General features: G+C 35.3%; 1 pseudogene; it reads right to left on the bottom strand.

Moving 5' to 3' along the window:
* Positions 1-889: 889 nt before the first annotated feature.
* LOC112399798 (ATP synthase subunit O, mitochondrial-like) lies at positions 890-2,507 on the bottom strand (annotated as a pseudogene).
* Between the last annotated feature and the right edge of the window lie 5,257 nt (positions 2,508-7,764).

Below are 7,764 nucleotides of genomic sequence, written 5' to 3'. Positions count from 1 at the left end.
CCCAGTGCATATGAAAGATATGTTTACACTATACTGAAGCCTATTAAGTGTGAAATAGCATTATGTCTAAAAAACAATGCACATACCTTAATTTAAAAATACTTAATTGGTGAAAAATTCTAACCAGCATCTGATAATACAGGCTTGCCAAACATTCAATTTGTAAAAAAAAAAAAAAAAAAAAAAAATGCAGTATCTGCGAAGCACAATAAAGCAAAGCTCAGTAAAACGAGGTATGCCTATGTCAATTTTTTCTTTTATGGATCATGCTGTTGATATTGTCTCTAAAAACTCATTGCCAAACCCAAGGTCACACATTTCCCCTATGTTTACTTCTAGACAGTTTTGTAATTTTAACTTAGGTATATGATATATTTTTCCACTTGGAGTTAATGTTTTGTATAAGGTATTAGGATTATGTTGAGCTTTTTTTTTTTTTTTTATGCCTATGGACATCCAGTTATTCCAACACCATTTGAGAAAACTACTTTTTTTCTATTGAGTTTCTTTTGCACCTTTGTCAAAAAACAATTTGGCATATTTATGTGAAGGCTACTTTTCCTTAAAACACTGGTTAGAACTTCCAGTATGATATTGTATATCATAGCAGTGAAACATTGCTTTGTTCTGGATTTTAAAGGGAAAGAATTCATTCTCTCACCATTAACTATGCTGTTAGCTATAGGTTTTTCACAGATGTTCTTTATTAAGCTTAGGAAATTCTCTTCTGTTCCTAATTTGATGAAGATTTTTTTTTTATTGTTAATGGATGTTGAATTTTCTTGAATGCTTTTTTGTATCTTTTGAGATCTTTTTCTTTTTTTTCTGTTCAGGAAGCATTTTATTGTTGCTCCAAGTTTAAGAATTTTCACTGACAGAAAATCAACTTTTAGAAACTCTCCCACATTGCTCTGCTCAACTTCTGAATCTTGGGATTTGCAGACATTCAACATATTTCTCTCCAGTACGGACAATCATTTCACCCATGATTGATGGATCAGTCTTAACTTCCAATTTCAATACTTGGCCTTTACTTAGGAAGCTCTTCAGGACCGTTTTTAATTCAGTAAGAGTGGCTTCATCTAAAGAAGTTGCAGTGGTAACTGTGCAAGGTGCTTCTCCATGGTGGACACTCATTGTAGAAAAGGCAGAAATAACTCCAGCGATATCGTTCAAGTGACCATTTTCAGCAAGCAAATTGAGCAGGTTGGACATGAAGGGAGAAAACCTCTCTTTGTTGTCATGTCATTTAAGCTTTTCACTTTAATGGAACGCTTTGCATAGGGATTCATAATAGAAGCAGCCCTTTTGGGTTCCTTCAAGATTTGTGCTATTCCTTTTCTACTTGCTTCAGTTTATCCTGTTTAAATGCAGCAGAATAAAGAGCATATCAGAAAACGCTTTTGCATACCTCGTGCAGTCAGATCTCATGTTTTTCAAACTTTACTAATGAAAAACCCAAGAGGCAGATAAATTCGTTAGCTTTCCCGACATGACAACAGCAGGTGAGGGTGAGCCAAGGGCTCTCCCTCTTGCACCACAGCCTCCACGGTGCCCTGGGGTACTTTGTACATCTCACAAGCGCCGTCACTGTGCTGACTGCCGGGGAGTGCAAGATGGTGAGAACAGTCGCTGCTCTTGGAGACACAAAGAGCAAGTGGGAGGACAGATTTGTGGGCAAATAATTGTGGCAGTGTGATAAGTGTCTGCTGAAGTATGGACAAGGAGTCCGAAAGGAAGATTCCTTGACTCTGCCTGGAGGTATTGGGGGAGGCATCCAGGAGGACATGCCCTGTGAGCTGACCTTGGAAGGGTGGGGCTGGATCGTGACCAAAGCACAAACGTGAGTGGATGTTAGGCTGGGGGAAAGTGATGAAGAGGGGCGTTGTCTCATTCCTCTCATGGTCTTCAGGAAGTATCTTGTCCCTGCCATGGTAGCATTTACTAATTGTTAAGCAAGGGGCTGCAGAATTCTTGCCTACATTGATTTCTTCATTCTCCCCCGCTCCCTGCTTTTTAAATTGCAAAAGCACTATAGGCTAATGATAAAAATTGCAAGCAATGCAAAAAACAAAAAAGCAGTTAAAAAAAAAAAAAAGGGAAAGGCCTGTCTCATTCCTTCCTTAATCTCCTTACTTGAGACAGTCGCTATGAATATGTAGTTTGGTGGGTATTCTTCCAGTATTTTTCTATAGATATGCAGACATACAAACTATATAGTTTGTTTTGCAGCAGTGAAGTTATATATATTGCTCTGCAGTTGCCTTTGTGGTAGTATGTGGGCAAATTGCCATTGTTTTTTTTAACAGCTGTAAGTTGTGTCCAGTGTTTTTGCAAGTACAGATACCTAATGTTGCAATAAATATTCTCGTACATATAAAAAAAAACAAAAACATACCATATATCTGAACAGGTGGCCTCATCACAAGCTTGGCAAATGGCCTGACCACAGATGTGCTGAAGCATCACACCTGCCGGGAGAGCCCAGACACTGCTGGGGTGGCCATCTTCTTCTGGGTGGCTGTAGGTCAGAGATCTTTCTTTTAAAATTTAGTTTGTTAATACAGTGAATTACATTGATTGATTTTCAAATGTTGAACCATCCTTGAATTTCTGGGGTGAACTTCACTTGTGTGTTATGTATTATCCTTTCAATATATTGCTGTGTTCAATTAGCTACTGTTTTGTTGAGGATTTTTGCATCTGTGTTCACGAGGAATATTATAAGTGTTTCTTTCTTGTAATGTCGTTGGTTTTAACATTAGGATAATTTGGCCTCATAGAATCAGTTGGGAAGTATTCAGTATTCCACTTTCTGACAAAGATTAGGTAGAATTGGTATTATTTCTTCCTTGAATGTTGTATTTTACAGTAAATTTTTCAGACTTTTCAGAATTTTTTCAGTAAAACCATCTGGGGCAGGAGTTTTCTTTTTTTTCGGGGCAGGGAGAAGGTTTTAACTTACAAATTCAATTTCTTTCATCAATATAGGAATATTTATGTTATCTATTTCTTAGGTGAGTTTTGGTATTTTGCACCTTTTAAGGGATTAGCATATTACATCTGAGTTTTGTGTAATTGTGTCAAATACATGGCCATATAATTTTTTATTATTATCTTACTGTCTGTGAGATAAGTAGTGATATCCCCTCTTTTATTCCTAATATTGGTAACTTGTGTCTTCTTCAGCCAGACTAGAGGTTGATCAATTTTACTGATGTTTTCAAAGAAGCAGATTTTGGCTTTATTGATTTTTTCCTGTTATTTTTCTGTTTAAATTTTATTTATCTCTGCTCTCATCTTTATTATGCCCTTCCTTCTTCTTGCTTTGGATTTGTGATTCTTGCTCTCTAATTTCTTTATTCAAGCATAGTTTACTGATCTCAGGTCTTCTTTTCTAATATGAATGTTTAATTCTATAAATTTCCCTCGAAACACTGCTGTAGCTGCATCCCACAAATTTTGATACATTTTCATTTTCATTTAGTTTAAAATATTTTAAAATTTCCCTTGGGACTTCCTCTTTGACTCTTGGCTTACTTAGAAGTGTGTTGTTTAATTTCCAGATATTTCAGGATTTTTTTCAGATATCTTGTTTAATTCTGTTGTGGTTTAAGACATACTATCTTTGTATGATTTCTATTTTATACTTGTTAAGGTTTGTCTTAGGGTTGAGTATGGTCTGTTTTGGGAATGTTCTGTTTGAACTTGGGAAGAATCTATATTCTGCTGTTGTTGGGTAGAGTGTTTTATAAATATCAACTAAGTCGAGTTGACTTTTAGTGTTGTCCAGGTCATCTATATTTCTACTGATTTTCCTCCTACTTGTTCTATCAGTGACTAAGAGAGGCATCTTGATATCTCCAGCTATAATTGTGAATATGTCTATCTTTTCATTCCTATCAGTTTTTAGTTTTTACCTCACATATTTTAAAGTGTAGGTGTATACACATATAGGATTATTATGTCATCCTGGATGATTGACCACTTTATGTCACATCACTGTTTGGTCTGATAATATAATATTCCTTGTTGTGTAGTTTATTTTTTATGAAGTTAATATATCTCCTCCAGCTTTCTTTTAGTGTTTTCATGATATGTATCCTTTCATTTTAAACCTATCTGTATCTTTATATATAAAGTGAATTTATTGTGGTTAGTGTATGGTTAGGTTTTGTTTTTTTATCCAATCCAATATATATATATATATATATATTTTACTGGTGTGTTAGGCAATTCACATTTAAAATGATTATTAATGTGGTTGGATTAAAATCTTTAATCTTAAGGCTAGATGTTTTCTGTTCCATTTTTTTTACTGACTTCTCTGGGTTTAATTGTACATTATTTTTTGATTCCATTTTATCTCCTCTGTTGACTTAATATTTAGATGTCATTTAAGAACTTTTTTAGTGGTTGCTCTGGAATTTACAGTAATATTTTAAAATAATCTGAGTCAACCTTCAAACAATATTATACCACTTAACATCTGTATATTAATCTTATAACAGTGTATTCCCTTATATGCTGTAAACACAATATATTGTTACAGCTTTTTTGCTTTACATAATTATCTTTTACAGCAATTAAAAACAAAGATATTTTTGTTATCCTCATTTACTTTCAACACTCTACATGTCTTTATATAGATCCAAGTTTCTGACTATATCATTTTCATTCAGAAGTGTTCCTGCCCCTTTTTCAGATGTAATATTGGGGCTAGTTCTCCCAGCGGTAGAACTTTTTTTCCTTTTTATTCTCCTCCAGCTTCAGTGGGTTTCCACGAGTTGCCTCAGGCAACAATTTTGTTGCCCTTCCCTCTGCAGATTAGACTTGTATCCCTTAGGAGATATAGAGGACATGGGTCTGGGCAGGGTTTCAGTGGTGGCTGTTCTTCCCAGTATCTAACCAGTATCATGAGGGAAGCTTTTTCAGGATTCATCTTGATTTATCCTATGAGCATCTTGTGGGATTCCTGGAGAGAAAGCTTACAGGAAGGCACAACAGCCCCTAAGTCTGGCTCCCAGAGGCATCACAGTCTTATTCTAGCCGATGCTTAGCCTATCTGATTAGTTAAAAATTACTGGCTGATTCTTCTTATTAGCTTGTATGGCATTTGTGAGCATTTGGCCCAAGTGAGCAAATGCTCAGGTCCTGTTTGTCCTTATGCCTGTCTCTTCAGATTTTCTGTTAGTTGTTTACACTATGACCTCAGTTTTCTGATGGGTTCAAGAAAAATTGTTAATTTACAATGTGTCCGCTTTTTTTCCCTAAGGGTAGCACAGTGCTTTTTTCCAGTTCTCTACCTCTCCAAGGTGAAACCTCAAGTTCTCTGATTATGTATTTTTATTTTTTTATTTAATTATTTATTTATTTTTTTGCAGTACGCGGGCCTCTCACTGTTGTGGCCTCTCCCATTGCGGAGCACAGGCTCCGGACGCGAAGGCCCAGCGGCCATGGCTCATGGGCCCAGCCGCTCTGCGGCATGTGGGATCTTCCCGGACTGGGGCATGAACCCACGTCCCCTGCATCGGCAGGCGGACTCTCAACCACTGTGCCACCAGGGGAGCCCAGAAGGTATACATTTTGAAGGTGCTTGTTAGGTATAATAGTGAAAGGAGATAACTTTATCTTTCAACTCTCAGTTATTGAACCCTATGTTTTTTGTTTATGAGAGATACAGGATGAGATACTGACCACTATTTTTTTTTTATTTTTTAGTTCATTTAGGTTGTAATATTTTCACAGCACTTTTAAAAAAAATCATTTGTAATATTCTGTAGATCACATTTAAACATTGTTTTAAAGACATGAAATAATTTAGTATTTTTTTAAAGTAAAACCACCATTATAAAGTAGAGGAACTTAAGAAGACAAAGATCAAATCTGCTTCATATACAGGATGGGGCAATCTAATACACAGTACAACATTAGTCCTTTCAAAGAAGTTTGCTAAGAAACAGCTCCCATGTTTAGTGTTAAAAATAAAATAATCTTCTTATTTAGAAACATCAAGATATCATTTGATTAATACAGCCCATTCTTCCCCCAATTTTATACTTGCTTGTCTTCATTTAGAAATTATAAATTCATGAGAAAAGAACAAATTTTGTTATGGTATAAAAATTTTAGTCGGGAACAACAAATTACAAATATTTAATTTTTTTTAACAAACTTTGCTTGTAGTAATCTCTCATGATCGTTTGTATTTCTGCAGTGTCAGTTGTTACTTTTCTCATTTTTCATTTCTACTTCTATTGATTTGAGTCTTCTCCCTTTTTTTCTTGATGAGTCTGGCTAATGGTTTATCAATTTTGTTTATCTCCTTAAAGAAGCAGCTTTTAGTTTTATTGATCTTTGCTATTTGTTTCCTTCATTTCTTTTTCATTTATTTCTGATCTGATCTTTATGATTTCTTTCCTTCTGCTAACTTTGAGGTTTTTTGTTCTTCTTTCTCTAATTGCTTTAGGTGCAAGGTTAGGTTGTTTATTCGAGATTTTTCCTGTTTCTTAAGGTAGGACTCTATTGCTATAAACTTCCTTCTTAGAACTGCTTTTGCTGAATCCCATAGGTTTGGGGTCGTCTTGTCTCCATTGTCATTTGTTTCTAGGTATTTTTTGATTTCCTCTTTGATTTCTACAGTGATCACTTCGTTATTAAGTAGTGTATTGTTTAGCCTCCATGTGTTTGTATTTTTTACAGATCTTTTCCTGTAATTGATATCTAGTCTCATAGAATTGTGGTCAGAAAAAATACTTGATACAATTTCAGTTTTCTTAAATTTACCAAGGCTTGATTTGTGACCCAAGATATGATCTATCCTGGAGAATGTTCCATGAGCACTTGAGAAAAATGTGTATTCTGTTGTTTTTGGATGGAATGTCCTATAAATATCAATTAAATCCATCTTGTTTAATGTATCATTTAAAGCTTGTGTTTCCTTATTTATTTTCATTTTGGATGATCTGTCCATGGGTGAAAGTGGGGTGTTAAAGTCCCCTACTATGAATGTGTTACTGTCGATTTCCCCTTTTATGGCTGTTAGTATTTGCCTTATGTATTGAGGTGCTCCTATGTTGGGTGCATAAATATTTACAATTGTTATATCTTCTTCTTGGATCGATCCCTTGATCATTATGTAGTGTCCTTCTTTGTCTCTTCTAATAGTCTTTATTTTAAAGTCTATTTTGTCTGATATGAGAATTGCTACTCCAGCTTTCTTTTGGTTTCCATTTGCATGGAATATCTTTTTCCATCCCCTTACTTTCAGTCTGTATGTGTCTCTAGGTCTGAAGTGGGTCTCTTGTAGACAGCATATATATGGGTCTTGTTTTTGTATCCATTCAGCCAATCTGTGTCTTTTGGTGGGAGCATTTAGTCCATTTACATTTAAGGTAATTATCGATATGTATGTTCCTATTCCCATTTTCTATATTGTTTTGGGTTCGTTATTATAGGTCGTTTCCTTCTCTTGTGTTTCTTGTCTAGAGAAGTTCCTTTAGCATTTGTTGTAAAGCTGGTTTGGTGGTGCTGAACTCTCTCAGCTTTTGCTTGTCTGTAAAAGTTTTAATTTCTCCATCAAATCTGAATGAGATCCTTTCTGGAGTAGAGTGATCTTGGTTGTAGGTTTTCTCCTTCATCACTTTAAATACGTCCCGCCAGCCCCTTCTGGCTTGCAGAGTTTCTGCTGAAAGATCAGCTGTTAACCTTATGGGGATTCCCTTGTGTGTTATTTGTTGTTTTTCCCTTGCTGCTTTTAATATG

This window comes from Neophocaena asiaeorientalis, unplaced genomic scaffold, assembly GCF_003031525.2.
Source record: "Neophocaena asiaeorientalis asiaeorientalis breed wild unplaced genomic scaffold, Neophocaena_asiaeorientalis_V1.1 scaffold65, whole genome shotgun sequence".
Lineage (NCBI taxonomy): Eukaryota > Metazoa > Chordata > Mammalia > Artiodactyla > Phocoenidae > Neophocaena > Neophocaena asiaeorientalis.
This window is presented reverse-complemented; position numbering and strand designations above follow the sequence as displayed.